Source organism: Cannabis sativa, chromosome X (assembly GCF_029168945.1).
Source record: "Cannabis sativa cultivar Pink pepper isolate KNU-18-1 chromosome X, ASM2916894v1, whole genome shotgun sequence".
Taxonomy (NCBI): Eukaryota; Viridiplantae; Streptophyta; class Magnoliopsida; order Rosales; family Cannabaceae; genus Cannabis; species Cannabis sativa.
The window spans coordinates 5,635,965-5,662,725 of record NC_083610.1 but is presented as its reverse complement, the minus strand read 5'-3'; the positions used below and the strand labels follow the sequence as shown (position 1 = coordinate 5,662,725).

The window sequence follows — 26,761 nt, the reverse complement described above, 5'->3', positions numbered from 1 at the left end:
CATAAAAATAACTAAATTCCTCTACTGACGGAGCTCTATGGGCGTACTCCATGTACATCGAATAGAAGGCTAGAACAGTGCGATAACTGTTGGGTGTTAGCTGAAAAGGCGATACGTCATAGCGTCTAAGAATGGCTGCGACGAAAGGATGAAATGGGACTGATACACCACATCGAAGAATGGGTATTGAGATGACCACGTCCTCTGTGGGGATGATCGCAGGGTTGGTGAACGGAAGATGCGCTCTCTGAGAGGGTTTGGGACTTTGAAACGCAAGCCGCAACAGATTTAACCTCACGAAAGTGGTGAAGTCAGATTTGACGACTCGCGAGACTAGGTCTTCGCATGAGAAAGGCTCGTTCAGTTGGGAGTCGTCAACCGAGTCCGTCCCGCTCCCTTCCGCTTCCTCTTCTTCCCCACCTGACTCACGGGCTGGAGTAGTCCATCCCTCCTCCACCTCTTCGACTTCGATGTCAGGAGCCTGTCTCGTACGGATGAGGTAGTCGCGTGCTGACACTGTGGATTCGCTATCTCGGATATCGATTGCCCCAGGTTCAGTAAGCTCCCGTACCATCTTCTCGATCTCCACAGAAGACATAGGACCTAACTCTATCTCCGCAGCCTCCATTTCGGAGATGTCCGTAGGGAGAAAACTGTCCCTCTCCTGGTCCGATTCCCCGTCAAAGGCGCGACCTCCTGATCCGAGCTGCTGGCTATCCGATAGATCGCTCATCTGAAAGATACAAGATCTTTTCAGCGTGATAAATGTGTGAAAAGATAAAGATAAGTGATCTCACCCGCAGTAAACTATAAAAGTCGCATTCAACAAGAAAGTCGGACTCTGTGCGAAAACTGACCCTTCTATCGATATGCGAGAAGAAATGTAACTATCTTTGGGCGAGTAATTCACGCATCCTCGGTTGTGCGGTATACCTCCAGAAACGGCTGGGCGTATCACAGTGACTCAAGAAGTATGCATTTTCGAGCATAACCCTGAAGTTACTGTGAGACACCCACCGTTTCGAGACAACCTACCAACCAAAGAGTACGATCATTTGAGTATTGACGCACGTCAACAAATGGCTGGGTGTATCTCAGTATCTCAAGGGACATATATTCGAATATATAGCCATTAGAATACTGTGACACACCCACCATTTGGAATGGCAATCAATGCTCTCACCACTCAGCCCGCGACACGAAAAAATCCTAAAAGGTCTAATCAACAGTTAAACAGAAATAAGTTTGGAAACATGCGATTATTCAAGTTGTTCAACCGAACCCTCGCGAGTATTCAAACTGTTCATCCGAATATCCGCGAGCATTCGAATACGTGAATCAGTAGTGATCAGTTTTTGCGATTATGTCAATTTACAGGCCCTACACTATGGTATTTACCCAGTATCATTTACCAAAACACATAAATGCCCACTAGCGTACCCTCCTAAAAAGAGTTTTCCATAAGCACCCAAAACCAGAAACACATTTTCTTCAAAAAACAGAAAACGAAAATGCAGGGATTTAGAAGCTAACCTTTAGTTTCGATTCCTGCGGTTGTTCTCGATCACTTCTGAGAATGAAAATGCTGTGGGAAATGACAGAAAAATTGGAATGAATTTCTTTTTTCTGGGGTGTATATACTGGGGAGAAGTTAAGAGAAAGGAGGGAAAAATGGGATATTTGATTCGTATCAAAGCGTTTAAATACCCCTATCCCTTATTTATTGGGATTGTGACACGTGGCAACCAGAATGCCTAAGGTCGCCCAATCTAACGGCCAGCTATGGCCACGCCTACACGAAAACCGAAGAGTTTCGTGACGTGGCATCCTAGAGATAATGAAAATTAATCATTACAGCCGTCATTTTTCGAAACCCTCGATGGGACAACCAAAAGGTCACCTCCTCGTGACAACCTTTCACCTGTCTCTCGAGCAGTAGTTTCCCTCAGTGACCGCTCAAGTCACATCGCGAAACTAGGGGCATGTGTTATAGTGAGATTTCTCTCACCTAGAAACTCGAGACCAGACCCCTCTTTGAAGGACATGTGTATCCAGACTTCCAGTGAAGGCTGAAATGTCCAGGAGAGGCTTCTCGAAGTTTAGACCTCGCCCAGGATAAAACCAGCGAGGTATCGCGGATGCGACTTAATTCACACCGCATAACCGTAATCCTCATCATACAGGGTAGACCCAACTCGCATATGTCAGAACATGTGCGACTGCCTCCCTCTATACCTCCGCGGCAAGTATAGAGGCCAATGCCCTATGATGCAGTTTTGGTCCCAATGACCCAATAGCCCTAACGGACCAATGTAAGTTCGCATGTCCAGATGCTACCAACTTCAGCATGCGACGTCTGTAACGAGCGATCATCTAAGGACGCAGACGTTCCAAACGTACGTGCGACCCTACGAACTCAACAGACGGAACACGAACGGTCAACTCGCAGATGCGAGGGACGCATACGTTGATGAGTTCAGTAACTGTCATATATTTATTAATGTTAACGTTGTCTGAGTTTAATCATGACAATTTAATGTGTAAATAATGGATTAACAATAAATGTGATCCTCATGTAACCGATTGGGCACCTGCTTTGTATATAAAGGGGTGATCCACCGTGAAAATGCACCTACGAATCCCTTGCTACAGTGGACTAAGCAGAACAAAATCTGACTGAACCACTATATTTCATTGTCTTCTGTATTTTTTCCAGCTTTGTTGTCTGTCCTCGCATTCCTATTTGAGTACTCGCCGTTTTAGGTTGAATACTCGCATTTATCATCTTTCAAATAATTCTATCTTTTACCAGCTAAATTACATTTCTTGGTGTTGTGAAATTCTAGTAACAACAACTTAGCTCCATCGCCCACTTGAGGAGTCTTCCGGATGCTTCAGGCTTCTGGAGAACCTGCCGGAGCGGATGATTGGTTAGGATTTTGATTGGATGGGCTTGGAAGTATGGCCTCAGCTTCCTTGACGCCATCAGGAGGCAGAATACTAATTTTTCAATGACCGGGTACCTTGTCTCAGCCCCTATCATGCGCTTACTGACATAGTATACGGGATGCTGAGTTTTCTCTTCCTCCCGGACCAGGGCAGCGCTGACCGCGTGCTCGGAGACGGCCAAGTAAAGAAACAAGTCTTCTCCAAGGACGGGTTTCGATAGGATAGGGGGTTTGGCCATCTGGTCTTTTAACCTCTTGAATGCCTCCTCGCATTCATCCGACCATTCGAACTTTTGGCATTTCTTTAGCACGTTGAAGAAGGGTATTCACTTGTCCGTGGATCGTGAGATAAAGCGACTCAGTGCGGCTACCTTTCCGGTCAAGCTCTGCACGTCTTTATGCTTTTTGGGGGATGGCATGTCCAGGAGAGCCTGGATTTTTTCCGGGTTTGCTTCAATCCCCCTTTGGCTGACTATGAAACCCAGGAATTTTCCTGACTTGACCCCAAAGGTGCACTTTTTTGGGTTGAGCTTCATACCGTATCTCCGGGCGACTTCGAAACATTCTTCTAAGTCGCTTGCATGGCTGTTGCATGCTTTGGATTTGACGAGCATGTCGTCCACGTATACCTCTATGTTTCATCCCAGGAGGCTTTTAAACATCCGGTTAACCATTCGTTGATAGGTTGCTCCGGCGTTTTTTAGTCCGAAAGGCATGACTAGGTAGAAGTATACGCCCTTATCGGTCCTGAAGCTAGTGCATTCTTGGTCTGCCGTATGCATTTTTATTTGGTTGTACCCAGCATAGGCATCCATGAAAGACAACAGTTTAAATCCGGACGTTGCGTCTACCATTTGGTCGATCCTGGGTAGCGGGAAGCAGTCCTTTGGACAAGCTTTGTTTAGATCAGTGAAGTCTATACAAACTCGCCAAGTCCCGTTCGGCTTGGGCACCAGGACCGGATTGGCCAGCCATTCCGGATAGTATACGTCGCGGATCATGCCGCTGGACAAAAGTTTGTCCACCTCTTTCTCTAAGGCCTCGGCTTTCACCGAGTCGAGCGAGCGTCTCTTTTGCTGTACAGGAGGCATGTCCGGGTTGACATTGAGTACATGTGTAATGACATGAGGGCTTATGCCGGTCATGTCTTCTTGGCGCCATGCAAAGATGTCGATGGCGCCCTTCAGTGTTTTTATTATTTTGTCCTTTTCCTCCGGATCCAAGTTCTTCCCTATCCGGAGTAGTTTGGTGGAGTCGTCGTCGCACACTGGTATTTCTTCGACGTCCTCCATTGGTTCCACGACCCTTTCGGACCCTATGCGAGGATCCAACTCATCCTCTTCAGCCTTCTCTACCTCAGGGGACTCCCGGACCATAAGTACGGGTAGGTGGGTGGCAACATTGTAACATTACCTGGCTTCCCCTTGATTTCCCCTCACAGTTCCGACTCCGGCTTCCTGGGTAGGGAATTTTAGGCACAAGTGTCGGATTGAAGTGATTGCACCAAAGTCCACTAGGGCCGGTCGGCCGAGGATCGCGTTGTAGGCTGTCAGACAGTCTACTACCACGAAGGTGCAATATTTGAATGTGCTCTGGGGGGTATCCGGGCACAGGGTAACCGGGAGCCTTACTTTTCCCATCGGGATAAGCGTCGTCCCGTTAAACCCTGTGAGCTGTGACCCACTAGGCGAGAGGTCCCGGTCGGTCAACCCTATCGCAGTGAAGGCTTCTTTGAAGAGCAGGTTCACGGAACTTCCATTGTCAATTAAGACCCTAGCCACCACTTTATTTGCGATGGGGGTCTCTATGACCAGTGGGTCGTGATGAGGAAAACGCACCGTCTTGGCATCTTCTTCCGTGAATGTGATGGGTTGGTCCATCAGCCGAGGCCTTTGAGTTGGGAGTTGAGTAACTTCCCATATCTCATTGTGCTTCGCGGCCTCGGCGTATCGTTTTCGCTCCTTACGAGTGTTCCCTCCGATATGGGGACCTCCGGAGATCATGGCTACCCGCCCATTAGGCCGAGGCGGTAGCCCGGGAATATGCTGGGCGTCACCTGCGGGAGCAGCTGGAGCCAATACTCCTGCTGTACCCCCTGGTGTTCCCTGGGGCATACCCCCACCACTGCCCGGATTAAGGTGGGGCAACCTATTTTTGATCCACTCATAGAGGTGGCCCAAACGGATTAGATTTTCAATCTCGTCTTTGAGATTCTTACACTCATTGGTGCTATGACCAATGTCGTTGTGGTACTCGCATCTTTTGCTCGGATCTCTCCGGGAGCTGTCTTTGTACAACGGCTGTGGTCTCCGGTAGTGCGTATTTTGCCTAGTGGCGAAGTACACACGTTCCTGGGAGTCCGATAGCTCCGTGTACTGAGTATATTGGGGTGTGTACCCCTTCTTCTGGCGCTTTTCTCCCGTTCGGGTGCTGCCTTTGGAGGACCTTTTGCTCCTCGACCCCTGGGTAGGGCCTGTTAAGCTAGCAGTCGGGGCAGCCTGTGAAGGAGCTTGTCCATTCACCCCGGACGGGTTGCCATAATGGAAAAATGCTGGCGCCAAAGCTTGGCCCTGGCTGTACCCGGGGGTAGCAGAGAACTGTATGCCACTCACTTGTGGAGTTGCGGCCGGGGTAGTACCCGAGGGCGATACTCCGGGCATGTACCCTGCTATCTCGGTGGGATAATAGCCTCCATAAGCCACGATCTGGGCTTCTTCGAGGTTGATATACTTTTGGACTCTTTTCTGGAAGTCCTGGAGGCTAGCAGCCCCTTCTTGCTGCAATTCATTCCAGAAGGGAGTCCCAGTGCGGATTCCTGCTTGGAGAAGTGCAAGCTGTTGTCCGTCATCAACCTTCTTGGTCTTCGAGGCTTCCTCCCGGAACCTCTTGATGTAATTCTTCAAGGTATCGGTGGGCAGTTGCTTGATATTGGTCAAGGCACTAACCTCCAAGTTAACCTTTCTGGCGGCGACAAACTGTCTCCGGAAGTTGGTCTGGAGTTTGTTCCAACATCCCACGGATCCTGGTTCCAGCTTTTTGAACCATTCTTCCGCTGACCCGCTCAGAGTGAGGGGGAAGCACAGGCATTTGGCATCATTGCTGACCCGCATGACTGTCATGACACGGTTGAACCGCGACAGGTGGTCACTGGGATCGGAGTTCCCGGTATATGCCGCCATTTCAGGCATCTTGAAGTTTTTAGGGAGCTCCGCCTCCAGGATGTGCTTGGCACATGGCTCGCGATCCTCGCTGTCCGAGTCGGAGTCGTCTCCCTTCTGCCTCCGGGAGACTCGAGCAATGTCTTTTCGAAGTATGGCGAGTTCCGCCATAATCCCTTCGTTTAACGTACCCGAGGAAACCACGGGCCCGTATCTTTTTCGGTCAAGGTGATCCCGGAGGTCACCTTGATTCCCATTGATTTGATTTCTCAGATCAATGGGAGGACCTCTCTGTCCTCTTCTCCCTCTACCCCCTGGTTCCTGGTGCACAGAAACGCTTTTTCGGTCCCCTCGATCCTGAGGGCCAAGACTCCCTTTTTGGGGCTTGCCCCTCTGCGGACCTTTCCCTTTAGGGAAATCCGAGCGGACCCTTCGCGGATCCTGCACCTTTTTCTTTCGCCCAGGGGTAGAAGTAGGGTTTTTTTGTCTTATTTTCCTCAGCAAGGTACCTTATAGGGCTAGGTTCCCTAGATTTTTGCTGCTGGGAATTAGGCGAAGACGTCCCTGGCTCTCTGTTGAGCCCAGCGGTCATTGCCTTGGGGTGCACGTGAATACCAGCTGCCTCCATGGCTTTCTGCATGGCTAGCATCACTTCCTGCATTTTCTGGTTTTGCGCTTTCTGAGCTTCGATCTCGGCTTCATGATCGATAGCTTTTTGTCTGAGAAGCACCAGCTCTGAGTAACTTCCTTCGTCATAGGCATACTCGTCGAGGTTCCCCTCGTAGTCCTCGTCGGGGACTATTTCTTCTTCTTCCTCGGACTCCTCTGCCGCTCTTGAGGCCACATCTTCCTCATTTGGATCTTGAGCATCTTCCAGAGGGCGAGGCTGACGTGTACTTCTTGTCTCCACCATTCTTGTGAAGTCAAATGCTTGTTATGTAGCAGCTTTCCTCAGCTCTCAATGAAAGCACCAAAATGTTGACCGAGATTTTCGGCAACTATTAAAATATAATTATAGTATTGAGCTGTAAGAAAGCGAGATGAGGATTTTTACGTGGTTGGGGCGTTAATGAGCCTTAGTCCACGAGTCTTTGTTATTAATGGATGTATTTAATACAGATTCCACACTTGAAGGAATGTTATCCTCATAAATACAGAGAATGTTCTTGGTGAGTATTTGCTCTTCTTGCTCATATGCAGCCCAAGATTCTCGACTCCATTAAATAAGTTTTGAGGGGGTATTTATAGTGTTTTGGTGGGGTAATCCCTAGGATTGTTCTTACAAACGTATCTGTAAGTATCCATAAAGTTGGGTATTCCCAATGAATATACCATGGGTGATGCATGGTCAAATCCCTAGGTGCTGTAGGGTTTTTATGAGCAATGTCCTTTTTGCCTTGTGATTGACGTGACTCTTCACAGAGTAGCCGTCGCTAGACTTAAAGGATCATTACTGTGGCGCTGGTGTTTGGGGGTTGTGCCGTCAGACTTTATTGCGTGTTACAGTCCCAACACGCTTCCTCCCATGCGGCATTAAATGTGACTTGATTGCTCAGGAGAGGCCTGACACATCCCGGAGAGGCTTCATGCTATGCGAGCTTCCGGGAGTACCTTGTACTCCCGGTGCCTCCTCCGGGACCTATGCCCAGGGTGCTTCCTTATGGCGAACAAAGACTTATCAAATATTTACAAGTTATCTGATCCACGTGTCCCTACTTGACTGGTCCACGTATTTTGGGCGAATTCAGGGGCAACAAAGTTGTTTCAAAATTAATTTAAATTAATTTACAACTCAAATTTAATTTTCTATAAATATATATTGCCTTTCGAAAATAATTGAAGTATATAAGAATACAATTTTCGAAAAATGCTTTAAAATAAAATAAAATTAAATCATGGAAAAATTATTCTAATTTTATGTTGGCCCAAAATTAATTAATAAAATTAATTTACAACAAAAAATATAATTTTCCTATTTAATTAAATATTTAAGAAAAATTTCAAATATTTAAGTATCATGATTAAGAATCAACTTAAATATTAATTTTCTATTTAATTAAATATCACAAGAAAAATACTTCAAGCAAAACAGATAATATCTATCTAGACTTCCATTGACTAATTAATTCAATTTCTAATTATAATATATTTTAGATCATTTATTTTAATTAATCATTAAATGAAAAAATCATTGATTTAAGTTGATCCAAAATTAAAATAAATAATTTCCAACTTTAATCCATTTTTCAAGTAAAATTCGAAATTTCTGCATTAAAGAAATGCAATTTCGAAATTGTGGGATAAAGATTAATAAAATAAAATAAAATATATTTTGAAAATTATTCAAATTTAAGTTATTCTGAAATAAGATTCCAAACTTAAGATAATTTTTGTAACGCCCTGTCCAACAGGGACGCCACGTGTGTGCACTTTATTTAAAATACCAATAATTATATAAGATGTAATTATACTAAAAGTGTGGGTAATTAAAAATTTTGATAGTTAAAACTCAACCTTTGAACTATTTAACAAAAGATAAGTAACATGATTTATGGGGTCCCCCTGTTTCCAAAATATTTACAAACTGGTTTCAAAGTATTTTACAACATAAACTTTATATTTTCCAAAATACAATCAAAATAGAGCATCCTGTAAACTGGGCTGCCTGCGGCTGGTATGTACATTGCTGCTGTGACCATAACTCATGGTTGTTCGACTTTAGCTTTTCCTTTACCTGCACCATAAAGCACCAGTGAGTCACAGAGACTCAGCAAGAAAGTGACTAAAACAATAATTGAAAGAAAATGATTAACAACTTATTCTCATGCCATTATGTTTACTCACTATTCGATAATAATAAGCATTTCCTTAAACATCATACATTCCTGGTACTTAATAAAGTACCACTTTTACCACTCGTTACATACGAGCTGAATATGTCACTATCGTTGCCCGATAACGCAAACGATAAGTAAGAAACCTAACCGCGGTTTCATGAGTAATTACTCATAACGGTAATAACCGTTTCCAACCCTAGGTAATAACCTAGGCTTAATAAGCTTTAATCAACATCATGTTAATAATCAAAATCACCTCCATTCATTCATTGATTTTTAACCACATACGGTGCTTACCACTTTTCTTACCTTAATTCAGAAGTCAAGAATATGGCCGACCTGGGTGGAAAAACAAGCTAGGCAATCCCGGTCCTATGTCACGACAATTGAAACACAATAAATACCTTAACATAATATTCCGGATTAAAACCCTAATTTAGAAATCAAATGTAACCTAACTCCCAACAACCCTAATTTAGGTCAAGCATCCCATATTTAATTTAAAACAGATAGTACACAACTCCCCGGGTCAAAACTGAACATAAAACAAACCCGAAGAAATTCTCCCCTGCAGTAACCGGTCGACCGGTTCTGCATACCAGAACCCATCCCCGTCGGCCCAGGTTCCGGCGAACCGAGGAACAAAAGTTCCTTTTCACCAAAATCGAACCAAAACCCCTCCAAACCTATCCAAACTTTCCGGAAACGAGTTTATTAACATACATATGACATAACCTAAGCTGCAAAACACAATGGTTCAATCTCTAGCTTGAAATCACACACTCAAGTGAAGAAATCAAGTTTCTTTTAGCTTTCTCACTCACCAATCAATCCCAACAGCCATGAATTCAATCCAATCATGCATTAATAGACCTTATTTAACTTGGATAACAAACCTACACCTTCACTAAACCTACAAACTTTGAAAATTTTCAAAAGTAACAAAACCTAGCTTGAAAACCTAAGAAAACACCAAAACTAAAAGGATGAACTTACCTAGGGTGCAAGGTTAACTTGGAGATGGAGTTTAGCTCTGAAAATTGATGTTGGCTAAAGCAAAACAATCCCTCTAGAGGCTGGTTCAGTTTGCTCGAAGGAAGAAGAGAAGAAGGTTGAGAAAATTTGGTTACTTGTCTTGGAAGGAAGCTTTTCTTCCTTTTTTAAAATGCTTTGATTTCTTTTTTTTTTTTTAAATTTCCTTCCTTTTTATAACAAAAGGCAGCAGCAAAGAAAAGAAAAGAAAAGTCAAAAAAAATATTTTCTTGAATTCCTACTTTACCCCTCTCACAAGTAAATAAATTTTTTTTTAAAAAGAAACCCTAGGGGCATTTTGGTAATTTTACTAATTCCCCAATCCGACATTCTAATAAAATTCTAACTTAATCCGGGATATTCTCAAAATAATTCTTTCATTTAATGTCGTGACATTGCTAACCACATAGCTAAATTTCCACAATTACCGGGCCCAAAATAACGTATTTCATTAAATAATTCCTCAACAATTTACCTAAGTAAGATCATAATCCTACTTCATTTTCCAAGTAATTACATATTTAATAAAATATGTCCATTTAAATATTATTTATTTTCTGGGATATTACAACTATCCCCCACTTATAGGAATTTCGTCCTCGAAATTTACCTGAAAAGCTCGGGATACAACTCCCGCATCTGCGACTCTAATTCCCAAGTCGCTTCTTCAACTTTGCTATTCCGCCACAACACTTTGACTAGTGGAATAGTCTTGTTTCGCAACACCTTTTCTTTCCTGTCTAAGATCTGTACTGGTTGTTCTTCATATGACAGGTCGGTTTGAAGCTCAATGTCTTCATAACTTAAGATATGAGTTGTATCAGATACATATTTCCGAAGCATCGAGACATGAAACACATTATGAACCCCAGATAAGGCAGGAGGTAGAGCTAACCGATAAGCTACCTGACCTACTTTCTCAAGAATCTCAAATGGACCAATAAATCTGGGACTCAACTTTCCCTTCTTCCCGAACCTTCGAATTCCCTTCATTGGGGACACCCGAAGAAAAACAAAATCCCCAACTTGGAATTCAACATCTCTACGCTTTGGATCCGCGTAGCTTTTCTGTCTACTTTGGGAAGCAAGCATACGAGCTCGAATCTTCTCAATAGCCTCGCTCGTTCTTTGGACAGCTTCAGGTCCAAGATACCTACGTTCACCAGCCTCATCCCAGTGAATAGGTGATCGACATTTCCTTCCATAAAGCATCTCATACGGAGCCATGCCAATGGTACTCTGATAACTATTGTTATAAGAAAATTCAATCAGAGGTAGGTACTTGTTCCAAGAACCTTCAAAGTCCATTATACATGCCCTCAACATATCCTCAAGTATCTGAATAGTTCTTTCAGATTGACCATCGGTTTGAGGATGAAAAGCTGTACTGAATCTCAACTTAGTACCCATTGCTTGCTGTAAACTTCCCCAGAACTTGGATGTAAATTTTGGATCTCGATCTGAAACTATCGACTTTGGGGCACCATGAAGTCGAACTATTTCCTTAATATACAAATCAGCATATTGATCCACTGTATACGTTGTCCTCACCGGGAGAAAGTGAGCTTGGAGACTTCGTATATCGATCCACTATCACCCAAATAGAATCATAATACCCTACCGTTCGGGTAATCCCACCACAAAATCCATGGTGATGTCTTCCCATTTCCATTCAGGAATCTTTAGAGGTTGAAGCAAACCTGCCGGCCTTTGGTGTTCTGCTTTAATTTGCTGACAGGTTAAGCATTTTGACACATATTCAACAATATCCCTCTTCATACATCTTGGTTGTTCCCGGGTGTAAGGATTATGGTGTAGTATGAGATTCATCAAGAATCTCTTGTTTGATTTCTTTGTCAACCAGACAGTTACATCTCCCGTTTTTGTATCGCAACAACCCATCAGATAAGCATGAAAAGTCTCTTGCCAATCCAGCCTCTAACCTCTCCTTATGTCCCTGTAGCTCAAGGTCACCTTGTTGGGCTACTCTAATTCTTTCCAATAGATTAGATTGTATGGTGATATTAGCAAGTTTTCCAATTACAAATTCAATTCCCGCTCTCGTCATATCCTCAGCCAACTTGGCTGAGATTTCCTTTAGTTCACAAACTTGTCCTGGTCCTTTCCGACTTAGAGCATCCGCTACCACATTTGCTTTACCAGGGTGGTAGAGAATCTCGCAGTCATAATCCTTGACCAGTTCTAACCATCGTCGTTGTCTCATATTTAAATCCTTCTGAGTGAAAAAGTACTTGAGGCTTTTGTGATCTGTATAAATTTCACACTTCTCACCGTACAGATAGTGACGCCAAACTTTTAGTGCAAAGACAACCGCTGCTAATTCAATATCATGGGTAGGATATCGTTGCTCATACTCCTTCAATTGCTTGGATGCATAAGCAATCACTTTCCCTGATTGCATAAGAACACAACCTAACCCTTGTTTGGACGCATCACAATAAATCACAAACTTTTCGTCACCTTTTGGTAAGGTTAGCACAGGAGCGGTAATCAACCTTTGCTTCAATTCCTGGAAACTACCTTCACACTTGTCAGTCCAAACAAACTTACAATTCTTTCGGGTCAACTCGGCTAAAGGCGTAGAAATCTTTGCAAAGCCCTCAACAAATCTTCGGTAATACCCTGCTAACCCCAGGAAACTTCTAACTTCAGTTGCTGACTTAGGTCGAGGCCAGTCACGCACTGCTTCAATCTTTACTGGATCCACTAAAATACCATCTTTACTCACCACATGCCCCAAGAAACTCACCTGAGGTAACCAAAATTCACATTTCTTAAATTTGGCATACAACTTATGCTCCCTGAGACGTTGTAATACCATCCGAAGATGTCTTTCGTGAGTCTCTTCCGAGTCTGAATAAATTAGAATATCATCGATAAAGACAATAACAAAATCATCCAGAAAATCTTTGAACACTCGGTTCATCAAATCCATAAATGCCGCCGGGCATTTGTTAATCCGAAGGACATTACCAAGAATTCATAATGACCATACCGGTCCGAAAAGCCGTCTTGGGAATATCCTCCTCTCGAATCCTCGCTTGGTGATAACCGGATCGAAGATCAATCTTAGAAAAGACAAGCTTTTACCCCGCAACCGATCAAATAAATCATCTATTCTTGGCAGAGGGTACTTGTTCTTCACTGTTAATTTGTTTAACTCCCGATAATCTATACACATTCGTAATGTTCCATCTTTCTTTTTCACAAACAAAACTGGTGCACCCCAAGGTGAAGTACTAGGTCTAGTAAATTTTAAATCCATCATCCCCTGTAATTGAACTTTTAACTCTTTCAGCTCTGCAGGTGCCATCCTGTAGGGAGCTTTCGATACGGTGCTCAGCTCCTGGTATTAAATCAATCTCAAAATCAATTTCACGTTTTGGTGGCAACCCTGGTAACTCTTCTCTCGGGAACACATCCGTAAATTCTCGAACTACTGGGACATGCTCCGGTCCCGCTAGTGGTTCCCTGGAAATATCCACAACACTTGCCAGGAAACCAATGCACCCTTCACACAACAAATCCCTTGCCTTAAGGGCTGAAATTAAGGGAATCCGAGATCCTTGCATCTTACCCACAAATACAAAAGGGTCCTCGCCCTCAGGCTGAAAAGTTACCATCTTTCTTTTACAATCAATGGTGGCGTTGTATTTAGCAAGCCAATCCATCCCCAAAATAACATCAAAATCCTCCGCATTTAATTCTATCGCATCAACTGATAACTCTCTTCCTTCCACAAACACTGGAAGGGATCGAACCCACCTGCTGGAGATAACCAACTCCCCAGTAGGCAACAAGGTTCCAAAACCTCTAGAAAGCACATCACTAGGTTTATTCAGCTGCTCAATTATTCTACTTGAAATATAAGAATGCGTCGCACCAGAATCAATTAATACAGTCAATAAAGTACCAGCAACAGAAAGCTGACCTGTCACAGTAGATGGACCAGCATCAGCCTCAGCTTGAGTCATGGCAAACACTCGAGCAGGAGCGGGTGTATCATCCTTCTTTTGCTCTAACCGTAGCAATTGTGGACAATTTCTCTTCATATGACCCACCATTCCACAGTGGAAACAGGCCCTAGCCTGACACTCGCCCAGGTGATGCCTTTTACACCTTGGACATTCAGGAAAAGTCCGCCAGTTTTCATTCCCACTACGACGGAAACCTTGGTTACCCTGGAATCTTTTGTTTGGGCCTGCTGCTGATGTTTCACTAGGTCTTTTCCCGCGGTCACCAAGATCGGCACCCTACCCGAACCGGCACCTCGCCGATTGTTTCCATGAATCTCTTCGGCAATATTTTTCTTTCGTATCCGAGCCTCGCACCCTCGAAACTAAAGCCAACTCAACTATCCGAGCATAAGTTCGGGCAACCCCCGGTTGTTTAGAAGCAACAATCACATCCCGGCGATGTGTTCATCCACCCGAATAAACTTGGCTTTTCTAGCAGCCTTCGTAGCCACCTCATCTGAGGCAAACTTTGCCAGTCATCAAACTTAGTAGCATACTCTGTCACAGTCATACTACCCTGAGTTAACCGTATAAACTCTTCTGCCTTTGCTGCCTTAATAGACTCATTATAATACTTCTCAAAAAATAAGGCCCGAAAAGTTTCCCAGGTCATATTATTCGTATCATGGCCCCGAGATACAATCTCCCACCAAATACGGCATCATCTCGTAGCATATAGGTAGCACACCTGACCCGATCATTATCATCAACTCGCATAAAATCGAAAATGGATGTTATCATACTCATCCATAGCTCTGCTTTGAGTGGATCAGCACCACCCTCAAACACGGCGGGTTCGCTTCGAACCGTTCATATAATGGTTCCAAACGATTTCCTGCATCCGGTGGCACTACTAGAGGTGCCGGAGGATCAGATTCGCATTTAGAGCAGCCGAGCTCGGCCGCTCTCTTAATTCTCTCGATTTGTTCACCCCGCCGCCGAATAGTTTCTTGCATAGCAGATATAACCTGTTCCCAATTAGGTGGCGGTAAAGGGTTCTCTCCCTCACCGCAGCCCCGAGCCCAAGCCTAGCTCGCGGGCACCCCTACCAGTCCGCCTTGGGTGCATAACTATACACCTGCGATCACATTCCAAGTAATAACAATACTGATAAGTATTTTCATATATTATAATCCTTCCCACAACATTCTGATATCGACATAATTCAGGTAATCAGGTAATCAGAAAATTAGCAAACTATCTTTTAACTTAAAACTTACTAAACCATGAGTCGATCAGGTCCTTGCAGCCAATGTACATATCAAACCAGTCTTCAGGATCTAAAAACCTTGGCGCTCTGATACCATGTTGTAACGCCCTGTCCAACAGGGACGCCACGTGTGTGCACTTTATTTAAAATACCAATAATTATATAAGATGTAATTATACTAAAAGTGTGGGTAATTAAAAATTTTGATAGTTAAAACTCAACCTTTGAACTATTTAACAAAAGATAAGTAACATGATTTATGGGGTCCCCCCTGTTTCCAAAATATTTACAAACTGGTTTCAAAGTATTTTACAACATAAACTTTATATTTTCCAAAATACAATCAAAATAGAGCATCCTGTAAACTGGGCTGCCTGCGGCTGGTATGTACATTGCTGCTGTGACCATAACTCATGGTTGTTCGACTTTAGCTTTTCCTTTACCTGCACCATAAAGCACCAGTGAGTCACAGAGACTCAGCAAGAAAGTGACTAAAACAATAATTGAAAGAAAATGATTAACAACTTATTCTCATGCCATTATGTTTACTCACTATTCGATAATAATAAGCATTTCCTTAAACATCATACATTCCTGGTACTTAATAAAGTACCACTTTTACCACTCGTTACATACGAGCTGAATATGTCACTATCGTTGCCCGATAACGCAAACGATAAGTAAGAAACCTAACCGCGGTTTCATGAGTAATTACTCATAACGGTAATAACCGTTTCCAACCCTAGGTAATAACCTAGGCTTAATAAGCTTTAATCAACATCATGTTAATAATCAAAATCACCTCCATTCATTCATTGATTTTTAACCACATACGGTGCTTACCACTTTTCTTACCTTAATTCAGAAGTCAAGAATATGGCCGACCTGGGTGGAAAAACAAGCTAGGCAATCCCGGTCCTATGTCACGACAATTGAAACACAATAAATACCTTAACATAATATTCCGGATTAAAACCCTAATTTAGAATTAAATCAAATGTAACCTAACTCCCAACAACCCTAATTTAGGTCAAGCATCCCATATTTAATTTAAAACAGATAGTACACAACTCCCCGGGTCAAAACTGAACATAAAACAAACCCGAAGAAATTCTCCCCTGCAGGCAACCGGTCGACCGGTTCTGGTATACCGTAACCCATCCGGTCGACCTGTTCTGGCAGCATCAGAACAAAAGTTCCTTTTCACCAAAATCGAACCAAAACCCCTCCAAACCTATCCAAACTTTCCAGAACAGTTTATTAACATACATATGACATAACCTAAGCTGCAAAACACAATGGTTCAATCTCTAGCTTGAAATCACACACTCAAGTGAAGAAATCAAGTTTCTTTTAGCTTTCTCACTCACCAATCAATCCCAACAGCCATGAATTCAATCCAATCATGCATTAATAGACCTTATTTAACTTGGATAACAAACCTACACCTTCACTAAACCTACAGCTTTGAAAATTTTCAAAAAAGTAACAAAACCTAGCTTGAAAACCTAAGAAAACACCAAAACTAAAAGGATGAACTTACCTAGGGTGCAAGGTTAACTTGGAGATGGAGTTTAGCTCTGAAAATTGATGTTGGCTGAAGCAAAACAATCCCTCTAGAGGCTGGTTCAGTTTGCTCGAAGGAAGAAGAGAAGAAGGTTGAGAAAATTTGGTTACTTGTCTTGGAAGGAAGCTTTTCTTCCTTTTTTAAAATGCTTTGATTTCTTTTTTTTTTTTAAAATTTCCTTCCTTTTTATAACAAAAGGCAGCAGCAAAGAAAAGAAAAGAAAAGTCAAAAAAAATATTTTCTTGAATTCCTACTTTACCCCTCTCACAAGTAAATAAATTTTTTTTTAAAAGAAACCCTAGGGGTATTTTGGTAATTTTACTAATTCCCCAATCCGACATTCTAATAAAATTCTAACTTAATCCGGGATATTCTCAAAATAATTCTTTCATTTAATGTCGTGACATTGCTAACCACATAGCTAAATTTCCACAATTACCGGGCCCAAAATAACGTATTTCATTAAATAATTCCTCAACAATTTACCTAAGTAAGATCATAATCCTACTTCATTTTCCAAGTAATTACATATTTAATAAAATATGTCCATTTAAATATTATTTATTTTCTGGGATATTACAATTTTCAACTTTAATTAAATAACATGAAAATAACAATGTTTAAGTATCATGATGAAAATCAACTTAGATATTGAAATTTTCAATTTAATTAAATGTATTAAATTCAAGAAATAAATAATTAAGTATAGAGGAAACTTAATTATTAATTCTAGTTTAATACTAGGAAAATATACTAAACTTAGATTGTACAAAAATTAATTATTAAACAATTAATTTTACAATCAATGATATTTTCCTATTTAATATTAGAAATAATAACTAGTATAGAAATAACTATCTAGAATATATATCATTAACTAAGTGTTCTTCTTAAATTAACTTTAAAATATTAAAATGAAAAATAAATTTCATATATTTTAAAAGTTAATTATGTTGCTAATTCAATTTTAATTAGGTTAGACTAATATAATTAACCTAATACAATTATTTAAATAAGGCAAATAGGCCTTCACAATACGGGTAGTTCATGTGAGGGGAAACTGGGTTCCATATGTTGTACCCACTTTTATTGGCCCCCAACTCTCACACAAGGCCCAAAAGAGAGGAATTTAACCTTTAAATAAATATTTGTTATTCATTGAATAAGCCCAAATCTAATTGGGCCTAAATAAAATTACTTATGTCAAATTTTATTTTAGAAACCTAGTCCATTTACTTAGTAAAATTGAAATGTGCTTCCTATATGCATCTAAGCCCAATAGCAAACATATACGCTCACACAGGTCAAATGATTTAGATGGGCCCTATCATGTTACTAGGTTTACACAGATGAAAGAAGTACAAAAAATTACCTGTTACAAATTATTTATAAGATCTATTGACAATTGGACTGTGATTAAAATCAGATCATTGGATCTGTCAACAAGTTAATCATAGAAATTTAGATCAAATAAATAATAGGTTTGTTTAATTTTTTTTTTTTTTTTGAATAAACAATATAAATAAATAAACAAACATTTTCCATGTAACAGATGTGAAATAAGATATTAATATAATTAAATTATTATTCTTAAACTAACCAAATAAATTTTGAAAATTTAGGGTTGTTAAAACAAACCTTAAAAATCTCAAAAAGATAAACTAATTTTAAAATATCTAAGTTTATTTGAAAGAAATTAAATTAAATATCAAATAAGATCAATGATTTAAAAGGAAAGAATCTTCAAAATCACTTTCAAATCTTATAATTTAATAAAATAAACCAATTTTAAAATAGATTTGGTTAGATAATTATTATTTTAGGAATAAAATAATAAATAAATAATATTTATCATAATTATATGTCAAAATATCTCAAATTAAGTAATATTCAAATTTTTACAAAATATCTAAGTTATTTAAATATTCAAGATATGATTTATAAATTTCCAATAAGAAAAAAAATGATATATATAGAAAAATAATATTTTTAAACTTATAATTTATAAATAAATAAATATTTAACAAAATAAAAAATTTTGAATTTAAAAATATTATGGTAAGTGTATCTATAAAAATATCTATGTTAATTTCAAATTTATTAATTATTTAATTTGTCATATAAGATAATTTTAATATAATATTTTAAATAAAAAGACAAAGTTATCTTTTAATTTAAAATATGTGAAATATCAAAATATCTAATCTTATAATTAAATAATATATAAATATTAAAGAAGTTAACAAATTTTTAAATCTCACCATAATAGGAAATATTTAAAATTAGAAATATTCCAAAATAGAAATATTTAAAATTGGAAAAATGAATTTTGAGAAACAATCCCATAAAAAATTGGATTTTTGGGGAAAAAACCCAAAAAAATCGCAATTTTGGGTATCTTCCCAGGAGGGGCTGCCTGCAGCAGCCCAGGAGGCTGCAGATGCTTGGACGCGCGCGCGGAATTGGAGGGGACGCCGAGTAAACTCGTAGCTGGCAGGGTGCACATGGGCGTGCTGCAGGGTCATCGTGAGCTAGTCACGCTCGCGGATGGGGGGGGGGGGGGTGGTGACCGAGGGTCTGGTGCGCATGAGCACCACCCTCGACACCATTGTTTCCCGATTTTTCAAAATTCATAACTTTTTCGTTTTTCATCGGAATTAAGTGTCGTAAAAACGAAAATTGCTTAATTTTTCACAAGGAATCCAAATAAAATATTTTTAAATACTAGAAAAAATATTTTTCATGGAAAAAATTCGTACAACACAAACTTTCATCACATAAGCACATAAACCAACATGAAACCATCCAAATCAACACAAAACATCGTTTTAATTCATATTACATGAAAGAAAATCATTACCATGGCTGTGGTGCAAGTTGTTGGAAATATTTTACCAGGATCTAGATTTACTACCAAGTATATTTTATTAACATCCTAATATGAATTCTAAAACAATGAAATAAACACATAAGAGTTTAAGAAAACCTTACATTGGGTGCAGCGGAATATAATGACTCCTTCCATTCAGATCTCTAGCCCTTGATTCCTTTCTGTAGCAGAGCATAATCAAGATATGAATCTGGATCTCCTTCTCTCCTTTTTTGATGCTGATTTTCCATAGTCTTATATACTATGATTGAGGAACCACTTGATGTGTGTGGGCACTACTCATTCACTCAAGGGTTTCGAAAATTCAAAGAGAAGAAAAGAGAGAGAGAGGGGCGGCATAGCTTTTCTCTGAAGGAAACAATGTGCAAAGTTATGAGTTTCCTGAAGCCAATACTTTCTATTTATAGAATGCCATCTAGGTTTAGGTTAGAATTGTGTGGCATTAAAATAATGAAAAAATAAAATGGTAAACCTCTATGCATAGTGGGCGGCCCATATAAGGAAATTGGGCCTCACTTTGCAACTTTCCCATTTTGTTATTTCTCATTCCTATTTTCTCAAAAATGCTAATTTTTAAATTTAACCTTATAAATGCCAATTCTAATTATTTAATAACTTAAAAATAATTATTAAATAATATTACCATTTAATATATTTTATTAATTTAGACATGTAAAGTCTCTAAATTAATAAATAAACCTAGAATCTCTTTTTTTTACAATTTTGCCCTTGCTTAGTGAAAATTCATAAAGTAGACATAGTCTAACTTTTAGAATTATAATTGATTAATTAAAATCAATTAACTGAGTCTTACAAGCAGTATGGTCTCAACTAGTATGGGGACCATGGGTCTATATAACCGAGCTTCCAATAAGTCGAACCGAATTCACCAAGTAAATTCCCTAACTTATTAATTTCTTATTGAGTCCACTCTTAGAACTTGGAATTGCACTCTCAGTCATATAGAACGCTCTATATGTTCCACGATATAGATACGTCATTAGTTATCCATTGTTATAATCCTAATTTGATCAATGATCCTCTATATAGATGATTTACACTGTAAAGGGATTAAATTACCGTAACACCCTACAATGTATTTTATCCTTAAAACACTTAACCCTGTATAAATGATATTTCAACTAAGTGAAATGAGTACTCCACCATTTATTTTCGTTTGGTTAAGCTCGAAGGAAATCATCCTTTACTTTCTATTCGCCAGATAGAAGCTATAGATTCTATATTTATGTTAGCGCTCCCACTCAATTGCACTACCGTGTTCCCAAAATGTACGTATCACTCTGACCCAAAAGTAGGCTTAACTAACAAATCAAAAAACACGAATAACACTCTTGAGATTGAACCTAATCATATCAGGATTAAGATCATTTGATCTAGGATCAACAGGTGATATTGAATTGAATAGATATTACGGTAAATTCTAATATATCTAATCAAAGTTCAATATCGGTCCCTTCCAATGTATACTGCATACATCCGATACTGGTAAACTTTGCCAATGTCCTGGAAAGGACATAACACTTTTCCAAGGTGTAAGAATACCTATCGCTGATTATACCATGTCAGTTTAAATCCAGTGTTCTGACAAATCAGGGAATAAACTTTCGAACATATAATTAAGATTATATTCCACTGTGCTGACAACACTATAATCATTAACAAATTCATATGTTCTGGACTTAAATGGAATTCATACATTATATATATAATCATGAAATAAATCATGTGAACCATGCAACATAAAATATTATTTCTGATCTTTATTAATAAGTAAATCCGATTATATTGAAATGAGTTTTATTTAGGGCACAAAACCCAACAGAATCCAGCAAGAAGAACTCTTGGAAACAGCAAGAGGGATAATAATCTTTAATTTGTCTTATGCAATTATCAGACTTGTGGACAGCGAAGAGACCCCAGCCAAGATTTGGAGCAAATCGGAGGAACAATTCCAACAGAAGTCTCTCACCAACAAAATTTTCTTGAAAGAAAGAATTTTTGGTTTCAAGATGAGTCCAACTAAGTCCCTAGATTAGAACTTAGATGAGTTCTTAAGGATGCACATTGAGTTAGCAAACTCAGGTGAAAATGAGGCTTTGAGTGATGAAAATCAAGCCATCATTATCTTGAATTCACTCCCTGATTCTTACAGAGGAGTGAAAACTGCCATTAAATATGGTAGGACTGAAATAACATTGGAAGAGGTCATTTCTGCTTTAAAATCTAAGGATTTGGAAATGAAAAATGAGAAGTCCGGGAACTCTCATGGTGAACCAAATTTCAGTCAAGGGAAGAGTAAATTCAAGAAGACTCCCTACATGGGTAGGAGTGTTAGGCTATTTTTAGCATAGGTTTCGGATCTATTTTATGTGCGTTTTTCGCTGTGTTGGGACGGAATTACACTTATTTTCTATGTTTTCAGGTTCTTTGGAATAAAAGAGGTCTCAGGGGCAGAAATTCAATAAAAGACGAGCTGAGCCAAGGAAAACACAATTTCTGAAGTATTGTGCACATCTGGCCGCGGCTAGACACAGCTTGGCCGCGGCTAGAACACGAAACAAATGAAAAAAAGAGGGTGCTCCAGTCGCCGCGGCGAGAGGAAGCTTCGCCGCGGCCATAAAGTCCTTACAGAACCCCATATTTTCAACACCGATCTGGCCGCGGCGAGATCCCGTACGGACCAGGGGCAATTTCGTCCATCGAACCCTAAAAATTAGTTATAAATAGAAAACTGCGATTGAAAGTCAGGGGAAGCGATTTGGAACCCTAAAACACAGCAGAGAGCGGCAGGAAGAGCACAGAGATTCAAGTGACGATCCAAAATTCATCCACCAACAGTTCTTTTCTTTATTCCTCTTTAATTTCTTTATGTTGAATATTGCTATAGGAATGGTTATGGATTTGTTTCTGAACTAAATTTCCCATTTAGGGAGGATGATGATTGTTGTTTAATGTTTTGCCTAGTTAATGTTTAATTACCATTCCTCCATTCTTGTTTGTGAAATTATCTTAATTTGTTCTTAATTTCATGTTTAAGATTGATCACCTTGTGCATGCTTTATGATCTCAATTCGAAATCTGAAAAGTGAGAATTGAGAATGCTAAAATTGGGATAATCGATGTTCTATGTGAAACGAGAGTATTTACATGACTTATGTGACGAGTAGATTATTACTTAATGCTGATTTCATGTTAGTTTAATTAAGGAATTAATTAGATAACATGTGATTTAGAATCTAGAAGATCTGAAAAGAGCTAGGTTATTTTATAATCTGTCATTCACTTCAAGAATAGGATAGTAATTAAGCATTAACGATTTGGGTAAACAACAACAGGATTCTCCTCCCTATCATCTCATCTTGCTTAAACTTTAACTGTGTTTTACGTTTTCTGAATTACTTTACTTTTCTTAAATCATAATTGTTTTCGATTTGCCAAATAGAATTATAAGTATAGTTTAGTGGTATTTAATCCAATTCCCTGTGGGATCGACCTCACCTGTGTGAGTTTTACTACTTGATTGCGTATACTTGCGTAGTGTTTATAAATTATAGCAACAAGTTTTTGGCGCCGTTGCCGGGGAATTGTTTGAAGATTAATATTACATAAGATTATACTAACTTCTACTTTGGTATATTTTCTCTTGCTGATTTTCTAACCTTTTTCTTGCAATATTTTCTTGATCTATTTCAGGAATCCTAAGTGTATGCGCCGTCAAGGACAAGCAGTTATATTACCAGTTGATCCTGAAATCGAGAAAACTTGCAGGAGGAACTGAAAGAACAAAAGGCAAGAAAGAGTTTCAGCAACTGCTGAAACATCAGAAATCATGGCTGCCAATGTGAACAATAATGCTGGAAACAATGGGGGTAATAACGGTAATAATGGAGGCGCCGTGGAAGATCAAGCTAATGGCCGTAGCTTGAGAGATTACATTCTCCCTACTCTGACGGGAGTGCAGTCATGTATCAGGCCACCGGCAGTGGATGCAAACAACTTTGAGATTAAACCTGCCATCCTTCAAATGGTGCAGTCTTCAGTTCAGTTTGGTGGCCTCCCTTCTGAAGATCCTAATCTGCATCTCTCTAACTTCATGGAACTTTGTGAAACTTTTAAAGTTAATGGAGTTAGCGATGATGCCATTCGACTGAGACTGTTTCCATTCTCACTCAAAGAACGAGGCAAGAGTTGGTTAAACTCCTTGCCACCCAATTCTATTACCACCTGGAATGATCTGGCAACAAAATTCTTGTCAAAGTTCTTTCCTCCAGCCAAGTCTGCAAAGCTGAGAGGAGAAATCAACAACTTCTGCCAACAAGATAATGAATCTCTCCATGAGGCTTGGGAGAGGTTTAAAGATCTGATCAGGAAGTGTCCTCATCACGGTATAGAGAAGTGGATGCTGGTTCAGAACTTCTACAACGGGTTGGTTGGTAACACTAGAACTCTAATAGATGCAGCAGCGGGCGGAGCTTTTATGAGAAAGAGTGCTAATGAGGCGTATGATCTATTGGAGGAGATGGCTCTAAACAATCAGCAGTGGCCTACTGAAAGGAGTCAATCTAAGAAGGTAGCTGGTGTGTTAGAAGTTGATGCCATCACAAAGTTAACAACTCAGGTTGAGGCATTGACAAAAATAATTGCAGGGCAAGCTAAACAAGCCCAAATTGTTTGTGAGTTATGTGGAGGAAGTCATCACTTTTCAGAGTGTCAAGCAGATGTGGGTGATTTGCCAATGGATGAAGCTAAGGCCATTGGAAATTTTTCACAGAACAACAACAACAATTATGGGTTCAACCAGGGTAATAACCGAAGAAACAGTGGGTTCTATCAGCAACGAAATCAGAACCAGAATCAGAACCAACAATTTAATCAGCAACAAGCCTCTGGTGGAAATTCTAGTTTGCAAACAGATTTACTGCTTCAATTTATGACTGAAACTAGATCTTCAATTAAAGACCTGCAGACTCAGATGGGCTAGCTAGCAACTCAGGTAGCAACCCGCCCTCAAGGAAATTTGCCTAGCACAACTGAAGTTAAGCGATGAAGGGAGTCACTTCTGCAACAAACAGTTCGAAGCACTCCTTTCGAAATATGGTGTTCGTCATAGAACTGCTCTCCCTTATCATCCGCAAAGTAATGGCCAAGCTGAGATTTCTAACCGGGAAATAAAGACGATTTTGGAGAAAACGGTGCAGAGATCAAGGAAAGATTGGTCAAGAAAATTGGATGACGCATTGTGGGCCTATAGAACAGCGTTCAAAACGCCAATCGCGATGTCACCATATCGGTTGGTGTTTGGAAAGGCTTGTCATTTACCGGTGGAGTTAGAACACAAAGCTTATTGGGCAATGAAAACTCTGAACATGGATTTAAAGGCTGCTGGGCAGAAAAGACTACTACAGCTGGATGAGTTGGAGGAATTTCGAAACGAAGCTTATGAGAACGCTACGATTTACAAGGAAAGAACTAAGAGGTGGCATGACCGAAACTTAGTCAGAAAGGAGTTTCAACCTGGGCAACAAGTTCTACTCTTCAACTCAAGACTAAAGTTGTTTCCTGGTAAATTAAAGTCAAGGTGGTCGGGGCCATTTACAGTAATCAAGGTGTTTCCTTATGGAGCGGTGGAACTGAAAGGTGAAGGCCCTAATACTTTCAAAGTTAATGGGCAGCGGTTAAAGCTCTACTTGGGAGGTCAATTTGATCAAGCCAAGTTCGCCATGATTCTGGCGCCACTATGAAGAACTCGATCAACGTCTAGCTGTGCGACGATAAAGGCAGCGCTAATTGGGAGGCAACCCAAGTGTTCTTTATGATTTAGATGAACTATTTTTATGTTTTAGCGTTATTTTCTTTTTCTCCTCTGTTTAGTTTCCTTGTTAATTTTAGTATTGAAAAAAAAAAAACCAGTGGCCGCGGCGAGGGGATGCGTGGCCGCGGCCATAAGGTCCTTACAAAAAGTCGAATTTTCTGGGCCTATCTCGCCGCGGCGAGCCCATTTCTAGCCGCGGCGAGATGTCAGTCACGGGATTTAAACCCAAATTTCACCACATTTCAAATTTCAAACTTTATCAACCCTAATCTCTCCACGCCGAACCCCATCATCTACTCCCATTTTTCTTCTTCAAATCCCATTCAAAACCCCTTTCCATCAAATCTAACCATAAACTTTCATCCTAAATCATCATAAACCCTTATTTCTCTCATCAAACACTCTTTTCCTCTAAAAATCCAATCCTAAATCCCTAAACCTCACCCAAATCACTATTCATCTTCTTCTTCCTTAAAAGCTTCAAGACTCTCATCAATGGAGGTTGAATAAAGATGGATTTTCATTGAGGTAACAATTTTAAATCTCTCTACACAAGTTTGATTGGATTATTTGTGGATTGCTAGAGAATTTTAGACTTTGTGTTGGATTTTTGAAATTTTTGCTCATACATTGTTCAAAATTATTGTTGTGAGTGAAATTGAGTTTGATTGTGAAAGGGTTAATTCCTGGGAAGTGGATTTTTTAGGGGAAGTGCTGTCAAAATTTTGCAAAATCTTGAGAGTTAGAAAATTTTAGGTGAGATGGGTCCTAAAAGATCAAGAGTGAGTGAGCAAGGGGGAGCCTCATCATCCAACCCACCTAGGGGTCGCTCTAATCTAGATAGAGTGAGGTTTACCAATATGGACGCTCAAGAACAGTTTTTGAAGTTGAAGGATAGGGCATTCATTGAGGATAGAGGGATTGATATTGTTAACCTAAGCCAAACTACAAACATTGCTGCTGTATTTGCGTCTATCAGAGATCAAATCTTAAATAGGCAGTGGACTAAGTTTGTGGATGTCACCGAGCGTAGCAACCAAACCTTAACTCTAGAGTTCTTAGCCAATTGGCCAGAAAAGAGAGGATGACAAGGTGAGAGTTAGGGGGGTTAGAGTGCCTGCTTCCACAGCTGAAATTCATGCTCTTTATGAGCTCCCAACCTTTACTGTAGAACAACAACCTTTGAAGCAACAAATTCAAGCAAAAAGTTTGGATTATGTGGATATAGCCGAAACTCTAGGGTATCCGA

The 26,761-nt window shown here is 39.9% G+C and overlaps 1 non-coding gene across 1 annotated transcript; it reads right to left on the bottom strand.

The window, feature by feature from the left end:
* Positions 1–23,982: 23,982 nt before the first annotated feature.
* On the bottom strand, positions 23,983–24,089 carry LOC133032844 (small nucleolar RNA R71). Its single transcript, XR_009685434.1, has one exon. It is a non-coding gene; the product is annotated as a small nucleolar RNA R71 (small nucleolar RNA).
* Between the last annotated feature and the right edge of the window lie 2,672 nt (positions 24,090–26,761).